The sequence below is a fragment of the Myotis myotis genome, unplaced genomic scaffold, assembly GCF_014108235.1.
Source record: "Myotis myotis isolate mMyoMyo1 unplaced genomic scaffold, mMyoMyo1.p scaffold_m19_p_16, whole genome shotgun sequence".
Taxonomy (NCBI): domain Eukaryota; kingdom Metazoa; phylum Chordata; class Mammalia; order Chiroptera; family Vespertilionidae; genus Myotis; species Myotis myotis.
In genome coordinates this window covers 48,047,353-48,064,965 of record NW_023416320.1, presented here as the reverse complement: position 1 = coordinate 48,064,965, position 17,613 = coordinate 48,047,353, and the positions used below count along the sequence as shown (strand labels likewise).

Here is a 17,613-nt window from a genome sequence, read left to right as displayed (position 1 = left end):
CCGGCCCCACACTGTCTTCCTTACCTTGTTTCCTGTGAATATTTTTAATTTATGAAATGCAATTTTGAAAATACAAAATTATCTACCACTTTTATGTTATTAAATTAACTGTCGATTCATGTGTTTAATTATTAAATCAGACTCTATCCCTATCTAGTAATAGCAAAAGCATAGGTGAACATATTGTTACTGATGCATATTCATAAGATTTGGCATTTTAAAAAAAAACTTTTTTTTTCTACTGTAGCAGTTTGTTTTGGGTAACCGAATATTTTTTTATCCTCACCCTAGGATGTTTTTTTCCATTGATTTCTTTAGAGAGAGTGGAGGGCAGGAGGGAAGGGGGGGAAGAGAGACAGAGAGAGAGACAGAGAGAGAGAGAAACATCGATGTGAGAAAGACACATCAATTGGTTGCCTCCTGCACGTGCCAGACCAGAGCTAGGGATTGAGTCTGCAAATGAGGTATGTGCCCTTGTCTGGAGAAACAAACTCAAGACCCTTCAGCCCGAGGGCCTGACACTCTAGCCCAGCCGTGGGCAAACTACGGCCCGCGGGCCGGATCCGGCCTGTTTGAAATGAATAAAACTAAAAAAAAAAAAAAAGACCGTACCCTTTTATGTAATGATGTTTACTTTGAATTTATATTAGTTCACACAAACACTCCATCCATGCTTTTGTTCCGGCCCTCCGGTCCAGTTTAAGAACCCATTGTGGCCCTCGAGTCAAAAAGTTTGCCCACCCCTGCCACTGGGAAACTGGCCGGGCTGGTAACCAAATCTTGCTCATATGTCTAATGAATTCAGCAGAGTTCTCTGGGACTGACTGTGCTGATATGAGGGAGTAGGGAGGTTTGCAGATGGACTCCACCTGTCAGGGTCTGTGTGTCAGGGGTTCGGGGAGGGTGACCTGTTAGTGTCTGTGTTAGGGGTTCGGGGAGGGTGACCTGTCAGTGTCTGTGTTAGGGGTTCGGGGAGGGTGACCTGTCAGTGTCTGTGTTAGGGGTTCGGGGAGGGTGACCTGTCAGTGTCTGTGTTAGGGGTTTGGGAGGCTGATTTGAAATCTAAGGAAAGATGAAGGACGACTTGGGAAGGACTGTGTCTGGCAGGCTCTTCACACCGAGAGCTGGTGAGGACCCTGCCCTCTTAGTGAGCATGGCTGATGGTGGGAGGACTGGAGCTGTGTCTTGTTCTGGTCTTTTAGACGCATTAAAACAAGAACGAAAAGAATGAGGTAGCTGACGGCATCGGCCCACAGAAGGCAGTCACCCCTTATGTGGTAGCCGTCAGGGAAGCAGCAGAGCCGCGGGACCACGCGGTGCTCGGCGGCACGGGGAGGCCAGGCCGCGGTCCATGGCCACCAGCGGTCCCGGGACAGGAGCGCCGTAGGGGTGCGCCCAGAAGGCTCAGTGTTTGGTATTGTGACTCGGGAGTTGCACCTCGGTCTGCTAAAATGATTGAGAAGTTCTAAGCCTGATTCAGTAGCCAGAGGCTCCTAGAATATAAACACATTCATTCATTCATTCCGCCCCCTCCCCGCCTCCCTCCCTCGGCACCTATCATGGCGTCTTACCTAAAACACAGGTGCCATGCCAGGCGTTTGCTGGAGGACAGGCCGGGAGCTGGAGAGGAGAGGGGCTCGGAGGGACAGGCTGGGCGCCGGGAACGGAGCAGGGCCGCCATGGCAGGTGGATCGAGGGCCCGATGAGCCGGGAGGGCCGTGAAGGAGGCATCCCTGGGTGCCTCCACCTGTCGCCTCTTCCCCGTGTCCTCGGCGGGAGCGTGGAGGAACGACTCAGGACTAAGAGGTCTGCGTGTCCCTCGGGTGCCACTGCTCATGCTGCACCGACACGCGCCTTTTAATAAGACATTTTGCCAAAAGCATAGCTCGCCTTCCCCCAAAGCCTCCTCTCCCGGCTCAGATAAGTGACTTGAATGCGATGTTATCACAGGAGCACAGAGGCTTCTGCCCTGGAGCTAGGAGATGTGGAGGGAGCGAGTGGCGGATGTGTATTTGAGGAGACTTCGTGGCTGTTGTTTTGGAAAAGACTTTTGACTTGCTCACCCCTCTTGGTAGCTTTTCCTCGCTTCGCAGGAAGGAATAGAAAGCCCCGCATTGGCATGGATTTACAGTGAACAGGACAAGAGTCGTCCCCTTCCCTAGCCACCTGCCTTCCCCTCACTCTCTCTCCCTCTTCGGTTGCAGGCAGCAAGGAGGAGGGAGCTCGCAGCATTTCAGAGCCACGGCACTGCCAGCGCTGGGAAGGGTTGCAAGGACAGTTTTCTCCAAGGTAAACACCACCCTTGTACCAGGCACGCCGTTAGAGTTGGCTGGTCGCAGGGGGACGCACAAAGGCCCGTTGTTTAGTCTGCGAGGAGCCCGGGTGCGGGGAGAGAGGAGGGAGCGGCTGGCCGGGCGGGCGGCCCTGTTACCAGGAGAACCCGTCAGAATCTGGGCGCTCGCTGGCTGGGCGTACCCTGTGTGGGAAAAGGAGCGGGGACTTTTCTTAGACATCCATGCAAACAAACGCCAGTGTGGTTTGACTACAAAAATAGCACTTCGTCTTTTATGAGCCAAGAGTCGGCGATTCCCTCCAGAGGTTAAGATAGAATGCAGACCGTAATCGCATCGCAAGGGGGGAAACGCACACCCTGGTGTTTTACACCAGTAAGACGTGCGAATCTGACAGACGTGAGCCATCCATGCTCTTCTTTAAGGAAAACCTTTCGTTCGTCACCAACAATTGCTCCGTGCAGTGTATGGTTTGGAAAATCATATTTTAATGCCTGTTTTAGGGGGAGGGGAGGTGTGTGGGGGTGTGTGTCAGACGACAGACAGGCAGATGCACAAAGAGAAGCCTGAGAGCGTCACACGGTACGTCTGGAGCAGTAACTGCAGGCGCTTCCTTTATGAATCGTGAGCTCAGCGGGAATACAGGCTGGACAGAGCAGCTGGATTCAGAGTCAGCTCCAGCAATCCTGAATTAGCTGCCAATATTCTCGCACAAATTGCTGTGTCATTTCTGTGACGTCCCCTGGGGCTGCTCCGTCTGGAGCTAAAAGCTGCTTTTGCTCAGCCCTCAATTATATCTGATGAAACGCCTCCTTCCTCCTGATAAAGCTATCCGGACACACGCGCTTGTGCGAGCACACACACACACACACACACACACACACGCAGGAATATATGCTCCAGTTTAAAAGAAAGGAAACTTGTCAACTTTCCCTGATTGGCAGTTGACATATCGTTGCCATGACTGGGTCCCTCGCTTGCTGGAAGGGAGTTCAGATGGGGGTCCTTCCCAGCCTGGCTGTCCTTTCCTGGGGGGAGAGGGGGGATGTCGGAGGGGGTTTTGCCATGCGGCTGGCTCCTTCTCTGTTCTAACAGAGAGGACATTGTTTGCTGACAGGGCTGGCAGCTCTGTGCACACAGCATGGACCAGAGCAGAGCAGGGAGAAGGCACAGAAGCCGCAGCTGTGTGCCGGCTGAGAGGGTTTAAAAAAGACCCTTTACCAGCTTCTCATTCTGTAGACATGGGTCCCAATTTGGGGAAATCATTTCCTTGAAGAGATGTTTTCTTCACATTGCATTACACTGTGTAACCTGCGAAAAGTCTGCAAGGTAGCAGGGTGCCTGCTTTAATCCTTCAGTGATGAGAATTCGACCATGGCGTGTAGAAATCCTATATAATAAAAACCTAGGTGGCGTCACGTGCGACGTCATCACAAGATGGCTGCCACAAGATGACTGGCAGGGGAGGGCAGTTGGGGGCGATCAGGGCAGTAGGGAAGGGAAGTTGGGGGCAATAGGGCCAGCAGGGGAGGAGTTAGGCATCAATCAGGCTGGCAGGGGAGCGGTTAGGAGCCAGCAGTCCCGGATTGTGAGAGGGATGTCCGACTGCCTGTGGAATCAGGCCTAAACCAGCAGTCAGACTACCCCCAACGTGTCCCAGATTGGAGAGGGTGCAGGCCGGGCTGAGGGACACCCACACACACACACTTGCATGAATTTCGTGCACCGGTCCTAATGCTCTCCAGGTCCATCCATGCTATTCAAATGCTAAAAATTCCTTCTAATCCAGTCATCTGCTGTTGGGCACTTAGGCTGTTTCCAAATCATAGCTATTATAAATTGTGCTGCTATGAACATAGGAATGCAAATATCCTTTCTGATTGGTGTTTCTAGTTTCTTGGGATATATTCCTAGAAGTGGGATCACTGGGTCAAGTGGAAGTTCCACTTTTGGTTTTTTGAGGAAACTCCATACTGTTCTCCACAGTGGCTGCACCAGTCTGCATTCCCACCAGCAGTGCAGGAGGGTTCCTTTTTCTCCCCATCCTCTCCAGCACTTGTCATTTGTTGATTTGTTGATGATAGCCATTATGACAGGTGTGAGGTGGTACCTCATTGTCGTTTTGATTTGCATCTCTTGGATGATTAGTGACTTTGAGCATGTTTTCATATGTCTCTTGGCCTTCTGTATGTCCTCTTTCAAAAAGTATCTATTTAGATTCGTTGCCCATTTTTTGATTGGGTTGTTTATCTTCCTTTTGTTAAGTTGTATTGTTGTAATGTACCCCGCAAATCACAGAAGGACGCCTCAAGAAGTCAAATTAAAGAGTCACGTTTATTGCAATCCGGGACTATGAGGGGCCATTCCCAAATCTCATAGCAATAAGATGGTGGCAAAACCAGACTTATATAGGCAAAAATCACAAAGGTATTGATTACATCCCAGGGTTTGGAATGTGGCACCTGGCTCCCAAAAAAGCAGATTACAGAAGCAGAATAAGCATGTTAATTACAGTTTCGGGTCTCGGGGTCACTGAGTTGATAGAAACACATTATCTAGAGCCCTCTGGTCTCCCGACCACTGAGTTGTCAGAACAATTTAGAGTAATTGTGCTGTCCTGGTCTCGGGACCACTGAGTCAGCTGGAACGCACCACCTGTGGCCACTAAAACAATTTAGGGTAATTGTGCTGTCCTATTTCCAGGTACAATAGAATGTACTCTCTAAGACCAGTATGATAACAATCAATGGGATAGTCATTCAACCGATAAGGCATTCAATCGAATGGGATGACTTATACAATTTAGAAAATCAAAGTAACCTGTCCATTGTTAAACAAAGCAAATAGGTACCATACTTCAGTATGAGTTCCCTATAAATGTTGGAGATTAAACCCTTATCAGAAATAACATTGGCAAATATGTTCTCCCATGCAGTGGGCTTTCTTCTTGTTGTGCTGATGGTTTCTTTTGCTGTGCAGAAGCTTTTTATTTTGATGTAGAGAATTATGCTAAGTGAAATAAGCCAGTTGGAGAAAGATAAATATCACATGCTCTCACTCATTTGTGGATTATAAAGAACAACATAAGCTGATGAAGAAAAACAGGTCCAGAGACAGAGAAGCATAGGTCAGACTGTCAAACCTCAGAGGGAAGGCAGGGGAGGGTGGGGGTAAGGGGGAGAGATCAACCAAAGGACTTGTACGCATGCATATAAGCCTAACCAATGGACACAGACAACAGGGGGGTGGGGTGAGGGCATGGGTGGGAGGGGTCAGGGGGCAATGGAGGGTTAAGGACACATATGTAATACCTTAATCAATAAAGAAAAAAAAGAAATACTATATAAACTCCCAGCCAGGCTCTGCCTTTAGGTGAGGCCCGCACTGTGGGAGGTGCCACGCCCAGGTGGTTAGCACATGAAAGGCAGCCAGTGGGGCAGGAAGGCTCAGAGCCTGCTTGGCCTGGAAACGCCCCAGCAGGAGTGGAAACCAAGGCTGGCCTTCACCCCCGCCTCCCAGTGCAGGAACTGCAGACAGGGCTCTGTGGTGCCTGGTGGCTCCAGGTGCCTGGGGACTCCTGTGCATGTATGTGCACGTGCACGCATGAGTGTTGCTTAGTGGAGCAGAGAAGGCTGCTGCCAGGGTGCAGGCTCCACGCTCACAGCGAGTGGGCGAGGGAGGCAGGACTGTGGAGCAGGTGCGCCAGCCCAGCCTCGCTCCAGGCCTCGCTCCCTAAGCTCAGGGGTGTGTCATCGCCCCAGTCTCCGCTGCATTCAGAAGGCCTGCCTGCATGTTTTTACAAGAATTATTCATGTGTGATGCTTTCAGGTACAGTGGCCACAGGCCCCTGCACACCTGTCAGCCGTGGCTCCTGCCCGGAGGGGTCATTGCTGCGTCACGGTGCCAGTCGTGCCAGACCCGCTGCGCTGTGTCTGCCGCTCAGTCTTGCACCACGTGTTGGACAACTTCCTAAGGATGTACTTGCACAACCTTCTGAAAATGTTTAAAGTATATTTACATGATGATATTTTCAAATAAACACACACACAAAGGAAAATTAACCACCGTGTTCCCGAACCTTTCCCTTTCAGTGGTTCTCAGCCAGTGGGTCGCGACCCCTGAAAATACATCCTGCATATCAGATATTTACATTACGATTCATAACAGTAGCAACATTAAAGTTATGGAGTAGCAACGAAAATAATTTTATGGTTGGGGGTCACCACAACATGAGGAACTGTATTAAAGGGCCGCGGCATTAGGAAGGTTGAGAACCGCTGCTGTGTTCCGATCTATTTTGTTCATTTATCTGGTCTGGCTTTAAAGCAGTTTTTATTTGATTATTTTTAACAACCAAGTTAAGGGCTGGCGAGGGGGGTGGGGAGCTGGGCGTGTTGGCCGCTCCCACCAGGGCTCCGGAGGCCTGGTGAGTTTGCAGTGGCTGCCAGCCCCTGTCCTGCCTTGTTCCTTTCTGCTGGAACCACAGTGACCATTGTGCACTGCCCAGTCCTTAGCACGTGCTGGTGACATCCTGGCTCCCACAGCGCGTGGCCACAGTGCGCCCAGAAGCGTGGCGGGGAGCGCCCAGGCAGCTGAGCCGGCGTGCGCCTCTCACATCTGGGCACGTATCCTTGTAGCCATCAGGCCTGGCATCTGGGAGGGGGGAGCAGTCTCACGTGCCGTCTGTGTCTGTTATGAAAGCAACGTGTAGTGATGGGGAACTAGTGGCCACCACCGCCATTCCAATTGACGGACCCTGAGGCGGCACTGACTTCAGGGTAAACACTGCCTGGGCCCTGGGCGAGAACTCAGCCGCTCAGAGGGGGCTCTGGGGCGAGGGCCCCAGGCGGCGCGGGTGGACGCACAGGCACAGATCTTCTGTGCCAGAGTCGGGCCGGGGCTCCATGCGCCCCACCACGGGCACCTCCTGCACCGCACCAGACCTGCCTGACTCTCACGTCCCTCTATGGTCTAGAACACCTGCCGTCCCCACACAGGACACACATGGTGCACTCGGAGTGGGTGCAGGTTCCGGCTGTGTGGTGCCCACGGGCCTATGTACTGCAGCCCCGGCCGCAGGGTGAGCTGTGCTGCATTGCATGCCTGTGTGGGGCACCCGCAGCTCTCGGGGGCCGGGGAAGTCGCTGGCCCTTTCCAACACCCTTTTCAGTGGCGGACCCTGGACCTCCCGTCCTGATCCTGTGAAGGTCTGAGGCTGTGCATCCATGAGATGCATGTGTGCCGAGCTCCCTCCCTGCTGGGGGTGGACACAGCTGCCTTCGGTGCCCGTAGCCAGCACGCAGGGTGCTCGGGTGTTCGTGGTGCAGCTCCCCGCAGGCCCCACAGGAGGACAGCGGGTCCACTGTGGCCAGGCATGTTGGGAGACTCAAATGGATTTGCTTGTGGCAGGTTTCTCAGAGTGTTCCTGTGACTCCCCAAAGCCAGGTGCAGATGTCGGCTTCCTCGTGGCGGGGAGAAATGACCCGGGGGAGGGCAGTCGGACAAAGAGACGGAGGGAGCCCACCCGGGGCCAGTGGTGGGGGTACGGGCACTGGTGCACTGCGTTGGGACCTTCAGCTCCATCCAGCATCTTCAGTGAAACGTCAGGGGAGGTCCAGGGAAGGGTTTCTGTGGGTGTGAACTCAGGGCAAAGAAACATATGAATGGACGTCCTTCCGCAAAGGTACTTGGTGTGTGCACAGCGCTGCTCGTGAATTAGCTTTCACTTTCACCAGCAAGGAGATGCCCGGGAACTGTGTTTGGCAACTTGGAGAACGTTTTCGCGTTTGAATTTCCCTATTTACAGTGCAGCGGCATGCAGTCAGGCGTTGGCACGCCTGTGAGGGAAGGCAATGCTTCAACATTCTCTGTTGTGATCTAACAATTCACTTCAGGGTAAGAGGAATCAGTCTCGTTAGGAAAATGTTTTATACAAATACTAGAGGCCCGGTGCACAAAAATTTGTGCACTGGGCGGGGGGCGGGGGGGTCCCTCAGCCTAGCCTGCACCCTCTCACAATACAGGAGCCCTTGGGGGATGTCCACTGCCAGCTTAGGCCCACTCCCCAGAGGAACAGGCCTAAGCTGGCAGTCAGACATCCCTCTGGCAGCCCAGGAGCCCTCGGGGGATGTCCAATTGATGGCTTAGGCCCGCTCCCCACAGGGAGCTAAGCTGCAGTCGGACATCCACGTCTCTGGCAGCCCGGGAGCCCTCAGGGGGTGTCGGACATCCTTAGTGCTGCTGAGGAGGCGGGAGAGGCTCCCACCACCCACCGCAGCTGCACTCGCAGCCATCAGCCCAGCTTGTGGCTGAGCAGCACTCCCCCTGTGGGAATGCACTGACCACCAGGGGTCAGATGCTCAACGCAGGAGCTGCCCGTGGTGGTCAGTGCACATCATAGCAACAAGTCATTCCACCATTAGGACAATTTGCATATTACCCTTTTATTATATAGGATTGGCAAGAAAACTCTAACTACATTTCTGTGGATTTTAAAAATGCTGACTCCCATCTCACTCATTCATGGATAATAGAGACCATTATAAACTTTTGAACAATAATAGATACAGAGGCAGAGCTGCCTCAAACAGATTGTCAAACTGCAGCGGGAAGGCCGGGGAGGGTTGCAGGGCAGGAGGGAGGGGGGTAAGAGATCAACCGAAGGACTTGTATGCATGCATATAAGCATAACCAATGGACATAAGACACTGGGTGGGTAGGGGAGGCCAGGGGATTGTCAAGGGGGGGGGGGGGGAAGGACACATATGTAATACCCTTTGTAATACTTTAAGCAAAAAAAAAAAAAATGCTGACTCCCCTAAAATAAATGATGACAAATTGCACAATATTACTTCTTTCTTCTCCATTGCTGTAGTTCTGTGGTCACCGCCTTTGACTACCCTGAATTCTCACACAGCTCTGCCCCATGCTGTGTTTGTTAATCCACACACCAGAGGCCATGTTTCTAGGTCCCTCCAAATGTCAGTTTTTAAAAACCTAACCTTCCTCTTATCCACTGTGTTTTACTCATAATTAAAATTCCAGATCACTTCATTCACATAGGCCCTTTTGTTTTATATTAGAGAATATGAGAACAGTAATTTATAGGATTTTTCCCTTTCATTGCCTGGAAAAAAAGAGAGAGATATTTATATTCTCTCTCTCTCTCTCTCTCTCTCTCTCTCTCACTCACACTCTCACTCACTCTCTCACACACACACACACACAGTCTGAACTATACGTGATCTGGTGCCCTGAATGGCTTCCTGAAACAACCCAAAACAAGGACATCAGGCAAAAATGAAGGAAATCTGAATTCATTTGAAATCTGAATAACAAATGTACCAATATTGGTTCATTAATTCTAACAAAGGTGCCACGTTAATGTAAAAGTTGATATGAGACTAGAAAAAACACAGTAACTGTATTTATAACTAAAGTATTAAATGGATTCCAGCCTGTTTTGGAGTAAGAATTGGAGTAGACAGTGATAATGATTTTTCCTGATGCCAAAGTCACCTGTGAACACAGCCATCTGTAGCAGAGGTTGGCAGAGCCCGGGCAGGTGCACCAGCCCATGTCCCTGTCCTCCCTCCCCCTACCCTCCTCCTGCCCATCCAGAGGGGCGAGGCCGCAGGCACGGAGGCCCGGGCTCCGTTCCCAGGCCGTCGATGTCGGGAGCTCTGCTTGACCTGTTGAACCTCCGCAAGCTTCACGTTCCATTTCTGTGAAATCGAGGTCAAACCACATTTCTCCCTCGGGGACTCTGTGGTTTGGAAAATTCTGACTCTCCCAATATGCGTGGGAGGCCTGTTTGTGATTGCAGCTATGGAACTCATTGAAGATGAAATCTTGGCACGAAAGCATTTTATGTGATTATATAGTTTATAGCGTAAGAGTGTTCGTTTTGACTCTGCCAAAAAAGAATAGTCCCTGAAAATAATAGTGTTGACATGTGAGAGTCATTTATGCATGAAGACAAGACCATAATTTTTTAAATTATCCACACTGAATCTGAACTCAAAATCATATTAAAATATTAAATTATTCCTTAATTTGTGATAGTGTTATTGTTCATATAAGGTATGAACCTTAGACCATAATTTTTTAAATTATCCACACTGAATCTGAACTCAAAATCATATTAAAATATTAAATTATTCCTTAATTTGTGATAGTGTTATTGTTCATATAAGGTACATTTTCAAACAGGTTTTAGGTTAATATGCTTTTAGATTTTACACTTAAATGCAATTTTGTTTGAATTTTTATTTAACATAATTTATAGTGTTCAGTGGAATTTTAACTTAGGACAGTAAAATATTGAACATCTAATTATGTTTAAGATTTTCGTGACATTTAAGACGCCACCCCGTGTTCATAGCATGCTTCCTGAGTTAATCATCAGAAAGTTACTCATCTGATCATTATTTCTTAATTCCTTTTTAAAAATTTTTTATTTTATTTTTTAATTACTATTGACATGCAATATTTTATGAGTTTCAGGTGTCCTTTTTGATTCCTTTTGAGCCAGCCATTGTTCATTATAAGAAGTTATTTTCTGGATTATGTTTATATTTCTTGTATTTCCCAGCTGTGGTATCTGGATGCTGTGTTTTGCTTAGAAGCAGAGAAAAAAGAAGCCTGCCTTAGGGCTGCCCGAACGTTAGCCTCAATAATAACCACTCGATGGTGGAAACACTCGGCGGGGGGGGGGGGGGGGGGGGGGGGGGGCAGGTGTGAATGGTGGTTCTCAAGTTTGTTCCATGAAGTCACTCCGAGGATTTTAAAAGTCCCCATGTGCAGGTTGTACCTGAACTGATGAAGCCCATCTCTGGAGGCGTTTTTTAAACCTCCCCGGGGGCTCCTGCTGTGCGGCTGGCTGAGACCTGGCAGCCTGGCTGACGGCGGGAACGCCCGGGCAGTCTTCCGTGGCAGGATCCTCCCACTCTGAGATTGGTGGCTTGAGTGGCTATGGGCCAGTTAAAGAGGGCTGACTTTCAAAGTGAACGAAGTTCGCCAATATTAAGAAAGAAAAAGCCTGTCCCTTACCCTAAATCTCCACCCCACAAATGCCAGGAGACTTTTGATTTTGAAGAGATTTCGGGACGGTCTCCTGCATGGCTCGGTGCCCTGGTGTTTGCTTTGGCTTCTGTCTGGGAGTTTGGGGGATATTTTAGTTCACGCACAGGATCAGTGGGAGCTCACATCTATGGAGCACACCTGGTAAGCATCAGCCCTGTGTTAACATCACGTCTCAGCCAGGAAAGATAGAAGGTACTCACTTCAGCATAAATGCCAGAGTCCTGGTCTGTTGGGGCAATTCTATCTCACTGTAATTGGATATTTAATAATTTATTCATTCAATAAACACTTAGCAAATATGCATACTACTCCAAAAATGCCAGAACAGTTGTTTTGGTTAATCCTCACCCAAGCATACTTTTTCCATTTATTTTTAAAGAGAGTGGCGGGGGAGTGGGGGAACGAGAGAGAGAGAGAGAGAGAGGAGAGAGAGAGAGAGAGAGAGAGAGAGAGAGAGAGAGAGAGAGAGAGAGAGAGAGAGGGAGAGATGAGAGAGACACATTGATGGTTGCCTCCCACACGCACTTGGACTAGGGCGGGGATTGAACCTGCAACCCTTCTATGTGTGAGCCGATGCTCTCACTTCTGAGAACGCTGGCCAGGGCTGTATCCATTATCTTTTGCTCCCTGACAAGCTTGGTGGTCTAACATGACCATTTATTTAATTCGTGACTGTAATTGGCAATTTAGGCTGCACTCCTCTGGGCGTTCCCTCTGATGTCAACCAGGCCTCCGCGTGCCACAAAGCTCGGCAGGGATTTGGCGTTGCTGATCTTGGCTGGGCTCTCACCTGGCTGGGGCTCCCGCTGGGACAGCCCGCTGATGGAGCTGTCTCCACCCTTCACAGGGCTGGCCTCGAAGTACATGTGAGGAGCTAGGGTGACCCAGGGAAATGGAGGAAGGACACAGGCCTGAGGCTCAGCTCAGAACTGGCTCACCCGCCTCCTGCCACACCTCTGGGCCAGAGCAAGTCGCAAGCCCAGCCTAGACTCCAGGGTGGGGAACTAGACTTCCTGTCTGGACACGGGGTACAGAGAAGTCACACACACAGGGTAACGGAAGGAGGGATAACTGGTTATTTTTGCCGTCCACCACACGAGGGAAGCTCTACTTCTGTTTTGGGACATTGAGGAAGTTTTCAAAGGTAGAAAATAAAAATGCATTTTTCACATTTTTAGGTGAAAGCAGTTACATGAGCAAAACAATCAAATTGCAGTTTCCTTAGTGAAAAACAAAATGGAAATTGTACGTTTCCTGAATGTAGGCGATATGCCACACCCAGCACCGCACACAGCTTTTTCATTTCTGTCGAAAGTAGTCGGTACTGTGGCGACCACCAGCATGGGCACACAGGCAGCCGCCACAGCCTGGCGGCTTTACTGCTTATGCCGGGTGACCTTGGGCAGGCCGCTGCCCTCTCCCACCGCCCCAGTAAGTGAAGGAATATGCCTTTGTATCAGGTAGCTTTGGCCGCCTAACAAACCACCCCACCCACCGCTTAACAGCTTAAAACAACAGCCATGCGGTCGCTCCCGATGCCGTGGGTTTGTGGGTGGGCTGGCCCAGCCCCCACCTGTGGCTCAAGCGGCCTTGCGTGTGTGTCTGTGGTCAGCTGGCAGTCAGCGAGGGGACAGTGAGGACACCTGGCCCCAGGTTCCTCGTCCAGCAGGCTGGTCTGGTCCCAAGAGTGAGAGCAGGAGCGGGCCCAGCTGTGGCCACGGTTCAGGGTAGACACCTTGTTGCTTCTACTACAGTCCCTGGGACAGTGAGTCACGAGGCCAGCGGAGGACTCAGGGCAGAGACACGGCATCTCCTGCTGCCGGGCCTGCAGGGACACGTTGCGAGGAGCGAGGTTACAAGGGCGTGACTCTCCACACCTATCTGGACCTCACAATGACTTTAGGAAGAGTAAGCGAAGGGTAACTTGATTTTTCCACGTGAGGCTCCAGGTTAAAGAAGGACCTGGCAAGTAGTGGTGGTCAGTAGGTAAAAACACTTGGTGTTCCTCCCGTTAGAAATCAGATGTGCAGCCACAGTCCTTAGTTGCCTGCTTTTAAGGAGCATCAGATGGTCCCCGAGTGTTTTCCTCTTTCCTGCGGCAGAGGATTCTGGGAGCAGTGTGCCTGCGCGCCTGGACACAGAATCCAGGCCCGTCGCCTGGCGGGCTGACGGGGTGTGGCAGGGAGCCAGCCATCTTCATGGCCGCTCAGGAGAGAGACCGCTTAATTAGTGTGAAGGGTCAGCTCAAAGCAGGTCCCGGAGACCAGAAAGGACAATATTGCAACTCCACAAATACGAAAGGCCTTTCTAATGGGCAGAACCGATTTTAAACCTAATGAAAGCCTTAATAAATCTGTATTGATTTCTTTCACTCTCGTGTTATAAGTATTTTCACCAAACCCGCCAAAGCCCCATATAGTTCCAGGTTAATCCATAAGTTGCTCTTGGAGCCCGTAAGTTGGGTTCAATGGAGATTTCTTTTTCTGGCAGCTAAAATACCTCTAATTGGTGGTGTGAAGTGAGTCCAGAGAAATCTCCCTTCTTTGAAATAAATAGAACATCAAAGGTTATTCGAGGATGCGTGGTACAGAAACCTGGCAAATGTGTACGAGAGAGGGTGACCACTTCCTACAGCTGTGAACCTCGAAGCTCCTTAAGGGACCTCAGGTGGTCACGGGCTCTGCATCCCCACCCCAGCCTGTGAAGCCCCAAGGCTCCCCAAAACTGAGGCCACCTGCCTACAGGTAGCTTTCAGCTCCGACTCTCCATTATCCCGCGGTCCCATCATGAGCACAGAAAGGCCTCCTGGAGGAGTGACGGAGACCTGTGGCTCCGTCCTCATCGCTGCCTCTTTCCCCCTCTCTGGGGGGCGGGGGGGAGAAGGACTGGCGGTAGCTACTGAAGCGCTGTAAGCCTCGGTGCCTGATTTCATCGGGAATAACACAAAGTCACGTGGAACTACAGGGCAGTTCTATCACATTTGCAGTCATCACGTGGTTTATTAACAACCACACAAATACCGAATCCTGAAATGTAGGTTCCAGAAAGAAACGGGGCTGTGAGTGAAAAGGTTCCAGGCGGCCGATCCCAGCCGGGCCTGCCGATGGCCTCGCTGTGTTTCCAAAGCCCGCGGTCGCATCTGTCATCACCGCCTAGTTCACTCCAGCACGCACGTGCGGTCCCCCTCCCCTGAAGAGCCCCTTTCTGTGAGCGCCCGGCGTTTGCTTTAAAGTGAAGTTTTATGGGCCAGGGAAACGTCCCCAGCCCGTTCTGAGCATATGGTGGCCAGCGCCGCAGACGGGCGAGTCTGTGCACGGAGAGCTTTAGGCGGCAGGCGGGCATGCTGGCAGGGGGAGCGGTTCTGTTGAGACTGGTGGGCCATCTGGGCTTGCCTTTCCAGTGGGATGACTCTGTTTATACCTGACGTCTTTTGGGGGGAATCCCATACTTTCCTACATTTGTTTGCCACACTAGACGTTGTATACATGTTTCTGGGCCCGAGATAAGAGAGTTTTATCCTTGCAACATATATTACTGCCAAAATTTTTTTTTTAACAAATAAAAATGAAGCATGAGCGTGTTGGACAAGATCTCAAAGATCCCTAGACATTCTAGGTTTTTTAATATTGTTTCTGCAAAGTATATTGCACATTTTATGTTGAGCACGTTTTAAACGCGGTTGGAAACCCTGTTCAAATGAAACCAATCCACACATTCAGTGAGCATAACCCCTGTCATACCTCACACTTTCGGTGATTATTAACTGTAAGTACCAGTTCCGTGCCACACAAGTGAAGCATTCACACGCGTTCTCACAGGCTGGCTGACTAATGGGCCCCGATCCCTCACCTCCTCAGGCCTTAGAACTTTGTTTGGTGTAGACGATGCCACATCTTGTCAGAGACTGGTGGGTGAGGATGGTGGTTGCCACAGTCCCGCCTGCGCTGCCCCCACAACCAGCACGCCGGGTGGCGATCACTTCTCGCTGCTTTCTGCTCTGGTTCTCTGCAGGTGGAGTAAGAAAATCAGAAGACAGATTGGGCAGGTTGTGTCTTTAGAGGAAAACGAGAAACGTGGTGTTTCTTAAGAAAGAGAAACTCTTTGCCTGTGGGTGGTGCCCAGCTGGGGGCGTGCAGTCCCCGCCAGGCCCGGTGGTGGAGCCTTGACCGTGGCCGCGGTGGGCTCCGCCTTCCTGGCTTGTGGGCGAGGCCCTCACTGCGTGTGGAACCACATCTTTCTAACATGCTGTGTAGGGAGGACAGATGTAAGATCTCGAGTAGCAGGCGTTTCCTGGGTTAGGCTGGGTCTCAGGCAGCCACTGCCTCTCTCCCGCCTCGTGTTTCTCATTTGTAAAACACCAGTAAAAATTCAAAATGAAACAAAAAAATAGGAGAACCCTGCCTTAAATTTTTCACGTGATTGTGTAGCTACTCAGAAAGTAAAAGCTGTGAGCATGTTTGATAAACTCGGAAGTCTTACACAAAAATATGGTAATAGTAACAGCTGGTGTGAGCCGTGGGTGAGGGACATGGAGAAGGCTCCCCGGGGTGTGGACGAGCGGGTGGAAGGTCAGCGGATGTGGGTGACGAACCACAGAGAGGGTCCGTCCCAGGCGCTCAGGCTGAGCCGGGCGCGTCTGCCGTGGGTTTAGCATGCCATGATCAGTGTCTCTCTCCCTCGTCTGCATCCAAAGGGCTGAGTCAGACTGACATAGTGTACGCTTTTATGTCCGTATTCATCCGCATTTTGTGCTATTTTAGTTTTGCATAACTTTGAGCTTGGAAGTTCATAAAGCGATTAAATGTGGTGTTACGCTAGACAACTGAAACGGTTCTGTGATGATTTATAGTTAATGGGCTTTTGTAGAGACAAAGAGTGCAGATGGGCCCTCCTTTAAATCGGACCTCAGACCATGGCAGCGTCCGGATCCCGCCGATGGCAGAGTGGAGTGTTGCTGGCTTCCAGCTCCGGTGTGGTGTTATGCTCGGTTTCCGTATAGTCTCATAGGGATGGACTGTGAGTCAAGCCTTCACACTACGTGGACATAGGAGGATGAGGTGTGGGAGAGAAACACACTGCCCTGAGCCCGGCCCTGGGCTGGGAATGCCCCTGGTCGGTGGGGGCAGGACCAGCGAGGGGGAGAGGTCCCTGAGAGGAGGAGGTGAGTGGGATGAGGCAGGGCTGAGGGACACCTTGCAGGAAGCAGCCCCTGGTTTATCTGACCTCACTTCCTGTGTCCATCCAGCCGTGGGAAACCATGAGAGGGTCGTAAGCAGAGGGCGGGGTGTGATCAGACTGTTTTGAGCAGACCCATCCGGCTGGGGCAGGAAGAGGGGATCGGAGGGCAGCGTGTGAATAGGGCGCCAAGACAGGAGATGCTGGGGATTGGACGAGGGGCTGCCTCGGGTGCAGAGGTAAGGACTACCTGACGGTGGGTTTGAAAGTGATCCACGAGGCTGGGGTGTCGGATTAGAGGGTGGGGAGCGGGGCTGAGAGGGAGACACATGGGAGGACCTGGGATGTGACCTCGTGCAGTTAGTAAAGGGGCCTCATCCATACAGAGCGGGGCCCTGGAGGAGGCCTCTGTGCAGGGAAGAGGGCGTGTCCGCCCCGTGCTCCCGGAGGCCAAGGCCTGGAGCGCCCTGGAGGAGGGGCAGGTGGCAGCTGGACATGCCCTCCAGCCTCAAAGCAGAGGCTAGGGCAGCAGATGCAAACGCGGTCAGGCCCCCAGGGTGTAAAGAAGACCCAGCAAGGAAATGTGCTGCGATGTTAAGAAAAGGCCTAAACCGACCCCGAGAACAAAAATCCCGTTACCGCCTCAGGAAGAGGGGAGCCCTGGGTGTCTTCTCAGATGCGTGGTCCCCACCTCGGCCTGTCACCCATTCCTCACGTGGGGCATGATGATGGTTCGTTGGGGCCCAGATGGACAGTATACACGCCGCCTAGGCAATGAGCACTGCTGTTTCTTCTCTGTCCAGACAGACACACAGACACACACAAGCCTTGCGGCCCTGAGAATAGAGCTCACGGGCCAAGGGGCAGAGGTTAAATGAAGCCCGTGGTTACATCTAGAGGCGGAATCCATCCAGGTTCACATGTTTGGGGAGAAGGTGTCACAGTGGGCGCCCCTCCTGCGTCACACAGCCCCGGTCTGTGCCCCGTTCGCGCTGAGCGTCCTGAGTGGGCTCGGGGGCCTCACCCTGGTCACCACCACACACTTGCCCTTTGCCCCAACCTG

General features: G+C 51.4%; 1 protein-coding gene across 3 annotated transcripts in view; it reads left to right on the top strand.

Annotated features, from left to right (window-relative positions):
* PAG1 (phosphoprotein membrane anchor with glycosphingolipid microdomains 1) overlaps positions 1-17,613 on the top strand; it is a 107,140-nt gene that overhangs the window by 55,777 nt on the left and 33,750 nt on the right. For 2 of the 3 annotated variants that reach the window (XM_036338779.1, XM_036338777.1), the window contains exon 2: positions 2,205-2,289. The exons of the other annotated variant lie outside the window; for it this stretch is intronic. The gene's annotated coding sequence lies outside the window, so the exon portion shown is untranslated. The remainder of the gene's footprint in view (positions 1-2,204; positions 2,290-17,613) is intronic. 3 annotated transcript variants of the gene reach the window in all.